The 18057-nt window shown below is 35.1% G+C and overlaps 1 pseudogene; it reads right to left on the bottom strand.

The window, feature by feature from the left end:
• The window catches only part of LOC115119956 (transmembrane protein 236-like), a 39318-nt pseudogene that overhangs the window by 14953 nt on the left and 6308 nt on the right, over positions 1–18057 (bottom strand).

Genomic DNA, 18057 nt, shown 5'->3' on the forward strand with positions numbered 1-18057 from the left:
CTGAACAGTTGAAGTTGGGACTTTACATACACCTTAGCCAAATACATTTAAAAGCAGTTTTTCCACAATTCCTGATATTTCGTCCTAGTAAAAAATCCTTGTCTTAAGTCAATTATGATCAACACTATATTTTAAGAATGTGAAATGTCAGAATAATAGAATAATAGTAGAGAGAATTATTTATTTCAGCTTGTATTTCTTTCATCACATTCCTAGTGGATCAGAAGTTTACATACACTCAATTAGTATTTGGTAGCATTGCCTTTAAATTATTTAACTTGGGTCAAACGTTTCAGGTAGCCTTCCACAAGCTTCCCACAATAAGTTGGGTGAATTTTGGCCCATTCCTCCTGACAGAGCTGGTGTAACTGAGTAAGGTTTGTATATTAGGCCTCCTTGCTTGCACACAGTTTTTCAGATCTGCCGGCAAATTTTCTATAGGACTTAGGTCAGGGCTTTGTGATGGCCACTCCAATACCTTGACTTTGTTGTCCTTAAGCCATTTTGCCACAACTTTGAAAGTATGCTTGGGGTCATTGTCCATTTGGAAGACCCATTTGCGGCCAAGCTTTAACTTCCTGATGCCTTGAGATGTTGCTTCAATATATCCATATCATTTTCCTGCCTTATGGTGCCATCTATTTTGTGAAGTGCACCAGTCCCTCCTGCAGCAAAGCACCCCCACAACATGATGCTGCCACCCCCGTGCTTCACGGTTTGGATAGTGTTCGGCTTGCAAGCCTCCCACTTTTTCCTCCAAACAAAATGGTCATTATGGCCAAACAGTTCTATTTTTGTTTCATCAGACCAGAGGACATTTCTCCAACAAGTATGATCTTTGTCCCCATGTGCAGTTGCAAACTTTAGTCTGGCTTTTTATGGCAGTTTTGGAGCAGTGTCCTCTTCCTTGCTGAGTGACCTTTCAGGTTATGTTGATATAGGACTCGTTTTACTGTGGATATAGATCATTTTGTACCCGTTTCCTCCAGCATCTTCACAAGGTCCAATGCTGTTGTTCTGTAATTGATTTGCACTTTTCGCACCAAAGTACATTAATCTCTAGGAGAAAGAACACGTCTCCTTCCTTTGCGGTATGATGGCTGCGTGGTCCCATAGTGTTTATACTTGCATACTATTGTTTGTACATATACATGTGGTACCTTCAGGCATTTGAACCAGACTTGTGGAGGTCTACAATTTGTTTTCTGAGGTATTGGCTAAATTATTTAGATTTTCCCATGATGTCAAGCATAGAGGCACTGAGTTTGAAGGTAGGCCTTGAAATACATCCACGGGTACAACTCCAATTGACTCAAATGATGTCAATTAGCCTATCAGAAGCTTCTAAAGCCATGACATCATTTTCTGGCATTTCCAAACTGTTTAAAGGCACAGTCAACTTAGTGTATGTACACTTCTGACCCACTGGAATAGTGATACAGTGAATTGTAAGTGAAATAATCTGTCTATAAACAATTGTTGGAAAAATTACTTGTGTCATGCACAAAGTAGATGTCCTGACCGACGTGCCAAAACTATAGTTTGTTGAGAAGAAATTTGTGGAGTGGTTGAAAAATGTGTTTTAAAAAAGTGTTTTAATGACTCCAACGTAAGTGTATGTAAACTTCCGACTTCAACTGTAGGAATATAAATAATTATGCAAGAAATGGCAAACACCTTCATGCTCAAATATTGATTTAATAACCATCAATGCGATGATATGGTGTGTGGTCCTCCCACCATAACGCTGAAAAGCATGGAGTTTATTAGGCTACAGATGAAAACATTTATGAACTTCACAGGCTGGTGAAAGGTCATGATGTTGGTTATTAGGGTTAAGGTGAGACGGTTAGTGTGAGACGGTTAGGGTGAGACGGTTAATGTGAGAATGTAATGACATGACGTAACCTTGTGTTAGAATTCCTACTTCATTCCACCGTGGATCAGGTTAATAGTTAAGCTGTTGTATTTAGGATTGTTAGTGAGTACCTGACTCCCCATCACATCCTGTTCCTGTGTGTGTGTTTGATCACTGTGCACACATACTCCACTCACAAGAGAGTCAAAGTCAAGTGACACATGCCCTGACATTTATATAAAAAAATAAAAAAATGTTTTACCTTGGAACCGGCGATCAGAATAGAGAAGCATGGTAATGTGCACAGAATCACATAGGCCAATGTTGTTGGTCTCCTGAAAAACAGCATTTTAGTCAATGACATAGGCCATACTACAATCCAAATCCTCCAATACCGCAACCCTGGCATTGCAAGTGCCTCTACCAACTGAGCTACAGAGGAAAATGTAATATATAATGTAATGTGTAATTAATAATGTAATAATAATGTAATAATGTAGAGTCAATCACCACCTTCCGGAGACACCTGAAACCCCACCTCTTTAAGGAATACCTAGGATAGGATAAAGTAATCCTTCTCCCCCTTAAAAGATTTAGATGCACTATTGTAAAGTGGCTGTTCCACTGGATGTCATAAGGTGAACGCACCAATTTGTAAGTCGCTCTGGATAAGAGCGTCTGCTAAATGACTTAAATGTAAATGTAAATGACGTAAAAAATATATATATGTTATATTGAATCATGTATTATATAATGAGTAATGTATAATGTAATGTATAATGTAATGTATAATGTGATGTATAATGTAATGTATAATGTAATGTATAATGTAATGTGATGTATAATGTAATATATAATGTAATGTATAATGTAATGTATAATGTAATGTATAATGTGATGTAAATGTGATGTATAATGTAATGTATAATGTAATGTATAATGTAATGTATAATGTAATGTGATGTATAATGTAATGTATAATGTAATATATAATGTAATGTATAATGTAATGTATAATGTAATGTATAATGTGATGTATAATGTGATGTATAATGTAATGTATAATGTAATGTATAATGTGATGTATAATGTAATGTATAATGTGATGTATAATGTAATGTATAATGTAATGTATAATGTGATGTATAATGTGATGTATAATGTGATGTATAATGTAATGTATAATGTAATGTATAATGTAATGTATAATGTGATGTATAATGTAATGTATAATGTAATGTATAATGTAATGTATAATGTAATGTATAATGTGATGTATAATGTGATGTATAATGTAATGTATAATGTAATGTATAATGTGATGTATAATGTGATGTATAATGTAATGTATAATGTGATGTATAATGTAATGTATAATGTAATGTATAATGTATAATGTAATGTATAATGTAATGTATAATGTATAATGTAATGTATAATGTAATGTATAATGTAATGTATAATGTGATGTATAATGTGATGTATAATGTAATGTATAATGTAATGTATAATGTGATGTATAATGTAATGTATAATGTAATGTATAATGTAATATATAATGTAATGTATAATGTAATGTATAATGTAATGTATAATGTATAATATAATGTAATGTATAATGTAATGTATAATGTGATGTATAATGTAATGTATAATGTAATGTATAATGTGATGTATAATGTGATGTATAATGTAATGTATAATGTAATGTATAATGTAATGTATAATGTAATGTGATGTATAATGTAATGTATAATGTAATATATAATGTAATGTATAATGTAATGTATAATGTAATGTATAATGTGATGTATAATGTGATGTATAATGTGATGTATAATGTAATGTATAATGTAATGTATAATGTGATGTATAATGTAATGTATAATGTGATGTATAATGTAATGTATAATGTAATGTATAATGTGATGTATAATGTGATGTATAATGTAATGTATAATGTGATGTATAATGTAATGTATAATGTAATGTATAATGTGATGTATAATGTAATGTATAATGTAATGTATAATGTGATGTATAATGTAATGTATAATGTAATGTATAATGTGATGTATAATGTGATGTATAATGTAATGTATAATGTGATGTATAATGTAATGTATAATGTAATGTATAATGTATAATGTAATGTATAATGTAATGTATAATGTATAATGTAATGTATAATGTAATGTATAATGTAATGTATAATGTGATGTATAATGTGATGTATAATGTAATGTATAATGTAATGTATAATGTGATGTATAATGTAATGTATAATGTAATGTATAATGTAATATATAATGTAATGTATAATGTAATGTATAATGTAATGTATAATGTATAATATAATGTAATGTATAATGTAATGTATAATGTGATGTATAATGTAATGTATAATGATGTATAATGTGATGTATAATGTAATGTATAATGTGATGTATAATGTGATGTATAATGTGATGTATAATGTAATGTATAATGTAATGTATAATGTAATGTATAATGTAATGTATAATGTATAATGTAATGTATAATGTAATGTATAATGTAATGTATAATGTGATGTATAATGTAATGTATAATGTAATGTATAATGTAATGTATAATGTAATATATAATGTAATGTATAATGTAATGTATAATGTAATGTATAATGTATAATATAATGTAATGTATAATGTAATGTATAATGTAATAGATAATGTAATGTATAATGTAATGTATAATGTAATGTATAATGTATAATATAATGTAATGTATAATGTAATGTATAATGTAATGTATAATGTAATATATAATGTAATGTATAATGTAATGTATAATGTAATGTATAATGTATAATATATAATGTAATATATAATGTAATGTATAATCTAATGTATAATGTAATGTATAATGTAATGTATAATGTAATATATAATGTAATGTATAATGTAATGTATAATGTATAATATAATGTAATGTATAATGTAATGTATAATGTAATATATAATGTAATGTATAATGTAATGTATAATGTATAATATAATGTAATGTATAATGTAATGTATAATGTAATGTATAATGTAATATATAATGTAATGTATAATGTAATGTATAATGTATAATATAATGTAATGTATAATGTAATGTATAATGTAATAGATAATGTAATGTATAATGTAATGTATAATGTAATGTATAATGTAATATATAATGTAATGTATAATGTAATGTATAATGTAATGTATAATGTAATAGATAATGTAATGTATAATGTAATGTATAATGTAATGTATAATGTAATAGATAATGTATAATGTAATGTATAATGTAATGTATAATGTATAATATACACTACTTCCGGCGCCGACAGAGATGGCCGCCTCGCTTCGTGTTCCTAGGAAACTATGCAGTTTTTAGTTTTTTTACGTGTTATTTCTTACATTAGTACCCCAGGTCATCTTAGGTTTCATTACATACAGTCGAGAAGAACTACTGAATATAAGAGCAGCGTCAACTCACCATCAGTACGACCAAGAATATGACTTTCGCGAAGCGGATGCTGTGTTCTGCCTTTCACCCAGGACAACGGAATGGATCCCAGCCGGCGACCCCAAAAAAAACGACTTTGTAAAAGAGGGAAACGTAGCGGTCTTCTGGTCAGACTCCGGAGACGGGCATATCGTGCACCACTCCCCAGTATACTTCTCGCCAATGTCCAGTCTCTTGACAACAAGGTTGATGAAATCCGAGCAAGGGTAGCATTCCAGAGGGCCATCAGAGACTGTAACGTTCTTTGCTTCACGGAAACATGGCTCACTGGAGAGACGCTATCGGAGTCGGTGTAGCCAGCTGGGTTCTCCACGCATCGCGCCGACAGAAACAAACATCTTTCTGGTAAGAAGAGGGGCGGGGGCGTATGCCTTATGGCTAACGAGACGTGGTGTGGTCACAAAAGCATACAGGAACTCAAGTCCTTCTGTTCACCTGATTTAGAATTCCTCACAATCAAATGTCGACCGCATTATCTACCAAGGGAATTCTCTTCGATTATAATCACAGCCGTATATATTCCCCCCCAAGCAGACACATCGATGGCTCTGAACAAACTTTATTTGACTCTTTGCAAACTGGAATCCATACATCCTGAGGCTGCATTCATTGTAGCTGGGGATTTTAACAAGGCTAATCTGAAAACAAGACTCCCTATATTGTATCAGCATATCGATTGCGCAACCAGGGCTGGCAAAACCTTGGATCACTGCTTTTCTAACTTCCTGCCCCACCCTCCTTTCGGAAAAGCTGACCACGACTCCATTTTGTTGATCCCTGCCTACAGACAGAAACTAAAACAAGAAGCTCCCACGCTGAGGTCTGTTCAACGCTGGTCCGACCAATCTGATTCCACACTCCAAGACTGCTTCCATCACGTGGGCTGGGATATGTTTCGTATTACGTCAGACAACAACATTGACAAATACGCTGATTCGGTGTGCGAGTTCATTAGAATGTGCGTTGAAGATGTCGTTCCCATAGCAACGATTAAAACATTCCCAAACCAGAAACCGTGGATTGATGGCAGCATTCGCGTGAAACTGAAAGCGCGAACCACTGCTTTTAATCAGGGCAAGGTGACCGGAAACATGACCGAATACAAACAGTGTAGCTATTCCCTCCGCAAGGCAATCAAACAAGCTAAGCGTCAGTATAGAGACAAAGTAGAATCTCAATTCAACGGCTCAGAAACAAGAGGTATGTGGCAGGGTCTACAGTCAATCACGGATTACAAAAAGAAAACCAGCCCCGTCACGGACCAGGATGTCTTGCTCCCAGGCAGACTAAATAACTTTTTTGCCCGCTTTGAGGACAATACAGTGCCACTGACACGGCCTGCAACCAAAACATGCGGCCTCTCCTTCACTGCAGCCGAGGTGAGTAAAACATTTAAACGTGTTAACCCTCGCAAGGCTGCAGGCCCAGACGGCAATCCCAGCCGCGCCTCAGAGCATGCGCAGACCAGCTGGCTGGTGTGTTTACGGACATATTCAATCAATCCCTATCCCAGTCTGCTGTTCCCACATGCTTCAAGAGGGCCACCATTGTTCCTGTTCCCAAGAAAGCTAAGGTAACTGAGCTAAACGACTACCGCCCGTAGCACTCACTTCCGTCATCATGAAGTGCTTTGAGAGACTAGTCAAGGACCATAATCACCTCCACCCTACCTGACACCCTAGACCCACTCCAATTTGCTTACCGCCAAAATAGGTCCACAGACGATGCAATCTCAACCACACTGCACACTGCCCTAACCCATCTGGACAAGAGGAATACCTATGTGAGAATGCTGTTCATCGACTACAGCTCGGCATTTAACACCATAGTGCCCTCCAAGCTCGTCATCAAGCTCGAGACCCTGGGTCTCGACCCCGCCCTGTGCAACTGGGTACTGGACTTCCTGACGGGCCGCCCCCAGGTGGTGAGGGTAGGCAACAACATCTCCACCCCTCTGATCCTCAACACTGGGGCCCCACAAAGTTGCGTTCTGAGCTCTCTCCTGTACTCCCTGTTCACCCACGACTGCGTGGCCACGCACGCCTCCAACTCAATCATCAAGTTTGCGAACGACACAACAGTGGTAGGCTTGATTACCAACAACGACGAGACGGCCTACAGGGAGGAGGTGAGGGCCCTCGGAGTGTGGTGTCAGGAAAATAACCTCACACTCAACGTCAACAAAACTAAGGAGATGATTGTGGACTTCAGGAAACAGCAGAGGGAATACCCCCCCTATCCACATCGATGGAACAGTAGAGGAGAGGGTAGCAAGTTTTAAGTTCCTCAGCATACACATCACAGACAAACTGAATTGGTCCACCCACACAGACAGCATCGTGAAGAAGGCGCAGTAGCGCCTCTTCAACCTCAGGAGGCTGAAGAAATTTGGCTTGTCACCAAAAGCACTCACAAAAGCACTCACAAACTATCACCGCCTGGTACGGCAACTGCTCCGCCCACAACCGTAAGGCTCTCCAGAGGGTAGTGAGGTCTGCACAACGCATCACCGGGGGCAAACTACCTGCCCTCCAGGACACCTACACCACCCGATGTCACAGGAAGGCCATAAAGATCATGAAGGACAACAACCACCCGAGCCACTGCCTGTTCACCCCGCTATCATCCAGAAGGCGAGGTCAGTACAGGTGCATCAAAGCTGGGACCGAGAGACTGAAAAACAGCTTATATCTCAAGGCCATCAGACTGTTAAACAGCCACCACTAACATTGAGTGGCTGCTGCCAACACACTGACTCAACTCCAGCCACTTTAGTAATGGGAATTGATGGGAAATTATGTCAAATATATCACTAGCCACTTTAAACAATGCTACCTAATATAATGTTTACATACCCTACATTATTCATCTCATATGTATATGTATATACTGTACTCTATATCATCTACTGCATATTTATGTAATACATGTATCACTAGCCACTTTAACTATGCCACTTTGTTTACATGCTCATCTCATATGTATATACTGTACTCGATACCATCTACTGTATCTTGCCTATGCTGCTCTGTACCATCACTCATTCATATATCGTTATGTACATATTCTTCATCCCTTTACACTTGTGTCTATAAGGTAGTAGTTTTGGAATTGTTAGTTAGATTACTTGTTGGTTATTACTGCATTGTCGGAACTAGAAGCACAAGCATTTCGCTACACTCGCATTAACATCTGCTAACCATGTGTATGTGACAAATAAAATTTGATTTGATATATAATGTAAGGTATAATGTAATGTAAAATGTAAGGTATAGTAAGTTATAATGTAATGTTATGTATAATGTAATGTGTAATGTATAATGTAATGTATAGTAAAGTATAATGTAATGTATAATTTAAAGGTATAATGTAATGTGTACAATATAATGTAATGTAATATAAGGTAATGTATAATATAGTGTATAATATAATGCAATATGTAATGTAAGGTGCAATGTAATATGTAATGTAAGGTATACAATAATGTATGCAATGTATAATGTAAGGTATACAATCATTTATAATATAATGCAATTTTTAATATAATACGTAACGTAATGTATAATGTAAGGTATAATGTAAGGTATAATGTAAAACGTAATGTATAATGTAATGTATAATGTAATGTATAATGTAAGGTATAATGTAAAACGTAATGTATAACGTAATGTATAATGTAATGTATAATGTAATGTATAATGTAAGGTATAATGTAAGGTATAATGTAAAACGTAATGTATAACGTAATGTATAACGTAATGTATAATGTAATGTATAATGTAATGTATAATGTAAGGTATAATGTAAGGTGTAATGTAAAACGTAATGTATAACGTAATGTATAACGTAATGTATAATGTAATGTATAATGTATAACGTAATGTAAAACGTAATGTGTAATGTAAGGTATAATGTAAAACGTAATGTATAACGTAATGTATAATGTAATGCAAAATATATAATGTAATGGATACTGTATAATATATAATGAGATGTATAATGTATAATATATAATGTAAGGTATAATGTATAATATATAATGTAATGTATAATGTATAATATATAATGTAAGGTATAATGTATAATATATAATGTAAGGTATAATGTATAATATATAATGTAAGGTATAATGTATAATATATAATGTAAGGTATAATGTATAATATATAATGTAAGGTATAATGTATAATATATAATGTAATGTATAATGTATAATATATCATGTAATGTATAATGTATAATATATAATGTAATGTATAATGTATAATATATCATGTAATGTATAATGTATAATATATAATGAGATGTATAATGTAATGGATAATGTATAATGTAAGGTATAATGTATAATATATAATGTAATGTATAATTTAATATATAATGTAATGTATAATATATAATGTAAGGTATAATGTAATGTATAATGTATAATATATAATGTAATGTATAATGTAATGGATACTGTATAATATATAATGTATAATATATAATGTAATGTATAATGTATAATATATAATGTAATGTATAATGTAAGGTATAATGTAATATATAATGTAATGGATACTGTATAATATATAATGTAATATATAATGTAAGGTATTTTTTTTTTTTATTTCACCTTTATTTAACCAGGTAAGCAAGTTGAGAACAAGTTCTCATTTACAATTGCGACCTGGCCAAGATAAAGCAAAGCAGTTCGACACATACAACGACACAGAGTTACACATGGAGTAAAACAAACATACAGTCAATAATACAGTAAAAAAACAAGTCTATATACAATGTGAGCGAATTAGGTGAGAAGGGAGGTAAAGGCAAAAAGGCCATGGTGGCAAAGTAAATACAATATAGCAAGTAAAACACTGGAATGGTAGTATTGCAATGGAAGAATGTGCAAAGTAGAAATAAAAATAATGGGGTGCAAAGGAGCAAAATAAATAAATAAATTAAATACAGTTAGGAAAGAGGTAGTTGTTTGGGCTAAATTATAGGTGGGCTATGTACAGGTGCAGTAATCTGTAAGATGCTCTGACAGTTGGTGTTTAAAGCTAGTGAGGGAGATAAGTGTTTCCAATTTAAGAGATTTTTGTAGTTCGTCCAGTCATTGGCAGCAGAGAACTGGAAGGAGAGGCGGCCAAAGAAAGAATTGGTTTTGGGGTGACTAGAGAGATATACCTGCTGGAGCGTGTGCTACAGGTGGGAGATGCTATGGTGACCAGCGAGCTGAGATAAGGGGGACTTTACCTAGCAGGGTCTTGTAGATGACATGGAGCCAGTGGGTTTGGCGACGAGTATGAAGCGAGGGCCAGCCAACGAGAGCGTACAGGTCGCAATGGTGGGTAGTATATGGGGCTTTGGTGACAAAACGGATAGCACTGTGATAGACTGCATCCAATTTGTTGAGTAGGGTATTGGAGGCTATTTTGTAAATGACATCGCCAAAGTCGAGGATTGGTAGGATGGTCAATTTTACAAGGGTATGTTTGGCAGCATGAGTGAAGGATGCTTTGTTGCGAAATAGGAAGCCAATTCTAGATTTGACTTTGGATTGGAGATGTTTGATATGGGTCTGGAAGGAGAGTTTACAGTCTAACCAGACACCTAAGTATTTGTAGTTGTCCACGTATTCTAAGTCAGAGCCGTCCAGAGTAGTGATGTTGGACAGGCGGGTAGGTGCAGGTAGCGATCGGTTGAAGAGCATGCATTTAGTTTTACTTGTATTTAAGAGCAATTGGAGGCCACGGAAGGAGAGTTGTATGGCATTGAAGCTTGCCTGGAGGGTTGTTAACACAGTGTCCAAAGAAGGGCCGGAAGTATACAGAATGGTGTCGTCTGCGTAGAGGTGGATCAGAGACTCACCAGCAGCAAGAGCAACATCATTGATGTATACAGAGAAGAGAGTCGGTCCAAGAATTGAACCCTGTGGCACCCCCATAGAGACTGCCAGAGGTCCGGACAGCAGACCCTCCGATTTGACACACTGAACTCTATCAGAGAAGTAGTTGGTGAACCAGGCGAGGCAATCATTTGAGAAACCAAGGCTGTCGAGTCTGCCGATAAGGATGTGGTGGTTGACAGAGTCGAAAGCCTTGGCCAGATCAATGAATACGGCTGCACAGTAATGTTTCTTATCGATGGCGGTTAAGATATCGTTTAGGACCTTGAGCGTGGCTGAGGTGCACCCATGACCAGCTCTGAAACCAGATTGCATAGCAGAGAAGGTATGGTGAGATTCGAAATGGTCGGTAATCTGTTTGTTGACTTGGCTTTCAAGACCTTAGAAAGGCATGGTAGGATAGATATAGGTCTGTAGCAGTTTGGGTCAAGAGTGTCCCCCTTTGAAGAGGGGGATGACCGCAGCTGCTTTCCAGTCTTTGGGAATCTCAGATGACAAGAAAGAGAGGTTGAACAGGCTAGTAATAGGGGTGGCAACAATTTCTCTCCGCAGATAATTTTAGAAAGAAAGGGTCCAGATTGTCTAGCCCGGCTGATTTGTAGGGGTCCAGATTTTTCAGCTCTTTCAGAACTTCAGCTGAATGGATTTGGGAGAAGGAGAAATGGGGAAGGCTTGGGCGAGTTGCTGTTGGGGGTGCAGTGCTGTTGACCGGGTAGGAGTTGCCAGGTGGAAAGCATGGCCAGCCGTAGAAAAATGCTTATTGAAATTCTCAATTATGGTGGATTTATCAGTGGTGACAGTGTTTCCTATCTTCAGTGCAGTGGGCAGCTGGGAGGAGGTGTTCTTATTCTCCATGGACTTTACAGTGTCCCAGAACTTTTTAGAGTTAGTGTTGCAGGAAGCAAATTTCTGCTTGAAAAAGCTAGCCTTGGCTTTTCTAACTGCCTGTGTATAACGGTTTCTAGCTTCCTGAACAGCTGCATATCACGGGGGCTGTTCGATGCTAATGCAGAACGCCATAGGATGTTTTTGTGTTGGTTAAGGGCAGTCAGGTCTGGGGAGAACCAAGGGCTATATCTGTTCCTGGTTCTAATTTTCTTGAATGGGGCATGTTTATTTAAGATTGTTAGGAAGGCATTTTTAAAAATATCCAGGCATCCTCTACTGACGGGATGAGATCAATATCCTTCCAGGACACCCCGCCAGGTCGATTAGAAAGGCCTGCTCGCTGAAGTGTTTCAGGGAGCGTTTTACAGTGATGAGTGGAGGTCGTTTGACCGCTGACCCATTACGGATGCAGGCAATGAGGCAGTGATCGCTGAGATCTTGGTTGAAGACAGCAGAGGTGTATTTAGAGGGGAAGTTGGTTAGGATGATATCTATGAGGGTGCCCGTGTTTAAGGCTTTGGGGGTACCTGGTAGGTTCATTGATAATTTGTGTGAGATTGAGGGCATCAAGTTTAGATTGTAGGATGGCTGGGGTGTTAAGCATGTTCCAGTTTAGGTCGCCTAGCAGCACGAGCTCTGAAGATAGATGGGGGCAATCAGTTCACATATGGTGTCCAGAGCACAGCTGGGAGCAGAGGGTGGTCTATAGCAGGCGGCAACGGTGAGAGACTTGTTTTTAGAGAGGTGGATTTTTAAAAGTAGAAGTTCAAATTGTTTGGGTACAGACCTGGATAGTAGGACAGAACTCTGCAGGCTATCTTTGCAGTAGATTGCAACACCGCCCCTTTAGCAGTTCTATCTTGTCTGAAAATGTTGTAGTTTGGAATTAAAATTTCTGAATTTTTGGTGGTCTTCCTAAGCCAGGATTCAGACACAGCTAGAACATCCGGGTTGGCAGAGTGTGCTAAAGCAGTGAAAAGAACAAACTTAGGGAGGAGGCTTCTAATGTTAACATGCATGAAACCAAGGCTATTACGGTTACAGAAGTCATCAAAAGAGAGCGCCTGGGGAATAGGAGTGAGCTAGGCACTGCAGGGCCTGGATTCACCTCTACATCGCCAGAGGAACATAGGAGGAGAAGAATAAGGGTACGGCTAAAAGCAATAAGAATTGGTCGTCTAGAACGTCTGGAACAGAGAGTAAAAGGAGGTTTCTGGGGGCGATAAAATAGCATCAAGGTATAATGTACAGACAAAGGTATGGTAGGATGTGAGTACAGTGGAGGTAAACCTAGGTATTGAGTGATGAAGAGAGAGATATTGTCTCTAGAAACATTGAAACCAGGAGATGTCATTGCATGTGTGGGTGGTGGAAATAATAAGTTGGATAAGGTATAGTGAGCAGGACTAGAGGCTCTGCAGTGAAATAAGCCAATAAACACTAACCAGAACAGCAATGGACAAGACATATTGACATTAAGGAGAGGCATCCTTAGTCGAGTGATCAAAAGGGTCCAGGGAGTGGAGAGAGGTTGGTTTGGGGGTCACGGCGATTTAGACAGCTAGCCAGGACATCGGTAGCAAGCTAGCATAGGATGGAGGTCTGTTGTTAGCCACCTCTTGCGTTCCGGGTCAGTAGATTAGTGGAGTTCCGTGTTGTAGAGGGGATTAGTCCAAATCATAATGTATAATGTAATGTATAATGTATAATATATAATGTAATGTATAATGTATAATATATAATGTAATGTATAATGTATAATATATAATGAGATGTAATAATAATAATAATAATAATGAGATGTATAATGTATAATATATAATGTAATATATAATGTAATGTATAATATAATGTATAATATATAATGTAATGTATAATGTATAATATATAATGTAATGTATACTGTATAATATATAATGTAATGTATAATGTATAATATATAATGTAATAATGTATAATAATATAATGTATAATGTATAATATATAATGTAATGTATAATGTATAATATATAATGTAATATATAATGTAATGGATAATGTATAATATATAATGTAATATATAATGTAATGTATAATATAATGTATAATATATAATGTAATGTATATAATGTATAATATATAATGTAATGTATAATGTATAATATATAATGTAATGTATAATGTATAATATATAATGTAATATATAATGTATAATGTAAGTATAATGTATAATATATAATGTAATATATAATGCATAATGTAAGGTATAATGTATAATATATAATGTAATGGATACTGTATAATATATAATGTAATGTATAATCTAATGTATAATGTAAGGTATAATGTATAATATATAATGTAATATATAATGTAAGGTATAATATAATGATACTGTATAATATATAATGTAATGGATATTATATAATAATGTATAATGTAATATATAATGTATAATATATAATGTATAATATATAATGCAATATATTATGTAATATATAATGTATAATGTAATATATAATGTAATATATAATGTATAATGTAATATATAATGTATAATGTAATGTATAATGTAATATATAATGTATTGAAATGTATTATGTATAATATAATGTATAATGTAAGGTATAATCTATAATGTATAATGTAATGTATAATGTATAATGTATAATGTAATATAATGTATAATGTAAGGTATAATGTATAATATATAATGTAATATATAATGTAATATATAATGTAATGTATAATATATAATGTAATGTATAATATATAATGTATAATGTAATATATAATGTAATATATAATGTAATGTATAATGTAATGTATAATATATAATGTAAGGTATAATGTAATGTATAATATATAATGTAAGGTATAATGTAATATATAATGTAATATATAATGTATTGAAATGTATTATGTATAATATAATGTACAATGTAAGGTATAATCTATAATGTATAATGTAATGTATAACGTATAATGTAATATATAATGCATAATGTAATATATCATGTAATGTATAATGTAATATATAATGTAATATATAACGTATAATGTAATGTACAACGTATAATGTAATATATAACGTATAATGTAATATATAATGTACAATGTGTAATATATAATGTAATATATCATGTAATGTATAATGTAATATATAATGTATATTGTAATGTATAACGAATGTAGAATGCAATGCGTAACGTAACGTGTAATGTATAATGCAATTTGTAATATAATGTAAGATATACTGATAACGTAATGTATAATGTCATGTAGAATGTAATGTGTAATGTAGAATGTAATGTATAATGTATAATGTCATGTAGAATGTAATGTGTAATGTAGAATGTAATGTATAATGTATAATGCCTCATTTTAATTGTAATGCCTCATTTTAATTGTAATGCCTCATTTTAATTGTAATGCCTCATTTTGACTTGTTTTAAGGACATTACATCAAAGTTGGATCAGCCTCAAAGAAATAAAGGGAACACTAAAATAACACATCTTAGATCTGAATGAATGAAATATTCTTATTAAATACTTTTTTCTTTACATAGTTGAATGTGCTGACAACAAATTCACACAAAAATGTATCAACCCATGGAGGTCTGGATTTGGAGTCACACTCAAAATTAAAGTGGAAAACCACACTACAGGCTGATCCAACTTTGATGTAATGTCCCTTAAAACAAGTCAAAATGAGGCTCAGTAGTGTGTGTGGCCTCCACATGCCAGTATGACCTCACTACAACGCCTGGGCATGCTCCTGATGCGTTGGCGGATGGTCTCCTGAGGGATCTCCTCCCAGACCTGGACTAAAGCATCTGCCAACTCCTGGACAGTCTGTGGTGCAATGTGGCGTTGGTGGATGGAGCGAGACATGATGTCCCAGATGTGCTCAATTGGATTCAGGTCTGGGGAACGGGCGGGCCAGTCCATAGTATCAATGCCTTCCTCTTGCAGGAACTGCTGACACACTCCAGCCACATGAGGTCTAGCATAGTCTTGCATTAGGAGGAACCCCGGGCCAAGCGCACCAGCATATGGTCTCACAAGGGGTCTGAGGATCTTTTCTCGGTTCCATAATGGCAGTCAGGCTACCTCTGGCGAGCACATGGAGGGCTGTGCGGCCCCCCACAGAAATGCCACCCCACACCATGACTGACACACCGCCAAACCGGTCATGCTGGAGGATGTTGCAGGCAGCAGAACGGTCTCCATGGCGTCTCCAGATTCTGTCACGTCTGTCACATGTGCTCAGTGTGAACCTTCTTTCATCTGTGAAGAGTACAGGGCGTCAGTGGCGAATTTGCCAATCTTGGTGTTCTCTGGCAAATGCCAAACGTCCTGCACGGTGTTGGGCTGTAAGCACAACCCCCACCTGTGGACGTCGGGCCCTCATACCACCCTCATGGAGTCTGTTTCTGACTGTTCGAGCAGACACATGCACATTTGTGGCCTGCTGGAGGTCATTTTGCAGGGCTCTGGCAGTGCTCCTATTGCTCCTCCTTGCACAAAGGCGGAGGTAGCGGTCCTGCTGCTGGGTTGTTGCCCTCCTATGGCCTCCTCCACATCTCCTGATGTACTGGCCTGTCTCCTGGTAGCGCCTCCATGCTCTGGAGACTACACTGACAGACACAGCAAACCTTCTTGCCACAGCTCGCATTGATGTGCCATCCTGGATGAGCTGCACTACTTGAGCCACTTGTGTGGGTTGTAGACTCCGTCTCATGCTACCACTAGAGTGAAAGCACCGCCAGCATTCAAAAGTGACCAAACGTCAGCCAGGAAGCGGCAGGGTAGCCTAGTGGTTAGAGCGTTGGACTAGTAACCGGAAGGTTGCAAGTTCAAACCCCCGAGCTGACAAGGTACAAATCTGTCGTTCTGCCCCTGAACAGGCAGTAAACCCACTGTTCCTAGGTAGTCATTGAAAATAAGAATTTGTTCTTAACTGACTTGCCTAGTTAAATTAAGGTTAAAATAAAAAAAAAAGCATAGGAACTGAGAAGTGGTCTGTGGTCACCACCTGCAGAACCACTCCTTTATTGGGGGTGTCTTGCTAATTGCCTATAATTTCCACCTGTTGTCTATTCCATTTGCACAACAGCATGTGAAATGTATTGTCAGCGTTGCTTCCTAAGTGGACAGTTTGATTTCACAGAAGTGTGATTGACTTGGAGTTACATTGTGTTGTTTAAGTGTTCCCTTTATTTTTTTGAGCAGCGTATAATGTAAAATGTAATATATAATGTAATGTATAATGTAAGGTATTATATAATGTAAAATGCAATGTATAATATATAATGTAATAGATCATGTAATGTATAATTGAAATGTATAATGTAATGGATAATGTATAATATAATATGTAATAGATAATAATGTAATGTATTGAAATGTATAATATAATCGATAATATATAATATAATGTATAATGTAATGTATAATGTATAATATATAATATAATGTATAATGTAATGGATAATGTATAATATATAATATAATGTATAATATAATAGATAATGTATAATGTAATATATAATAATGTAATGTATTTAAATGTTTAATATAATGTATAATGTCATGTATAATGTATATAATGTATAATATATAATGTAATATAATGTATAATATATAATATATGTAATGTATTAATGTATAATGTATATATATAATGTAATGTATTTAAATAATATAATGTAATGTATATATAATAATGTAATGTATTGTATAATAATGTAATGTAAAATATATAATGTATATATATAATATATCATGTATAATGTAATATATAATGTAATGTATAATATATAATGTAATAATGGTATAATAATGTAATGTAAATGTAATATAATGAATATAATAATGTATAATGTAATGT

This window comes from Oncorhynchus nerka, linkage group LG9b (assembly GCF_034236695.1).
Source record: "Oncorhynchus nerka isolate Pitt River linkage group LG9b, Oner_Uvic_2.0, whole genome shotgun sequence".
Taxonomy (NCBI): Eukaryota; Metazoa; Chordata; class Actinopteri; order Salmoniformes; family Salmonidae; genus Oncorhynchus; species Oncorhynchus nerka.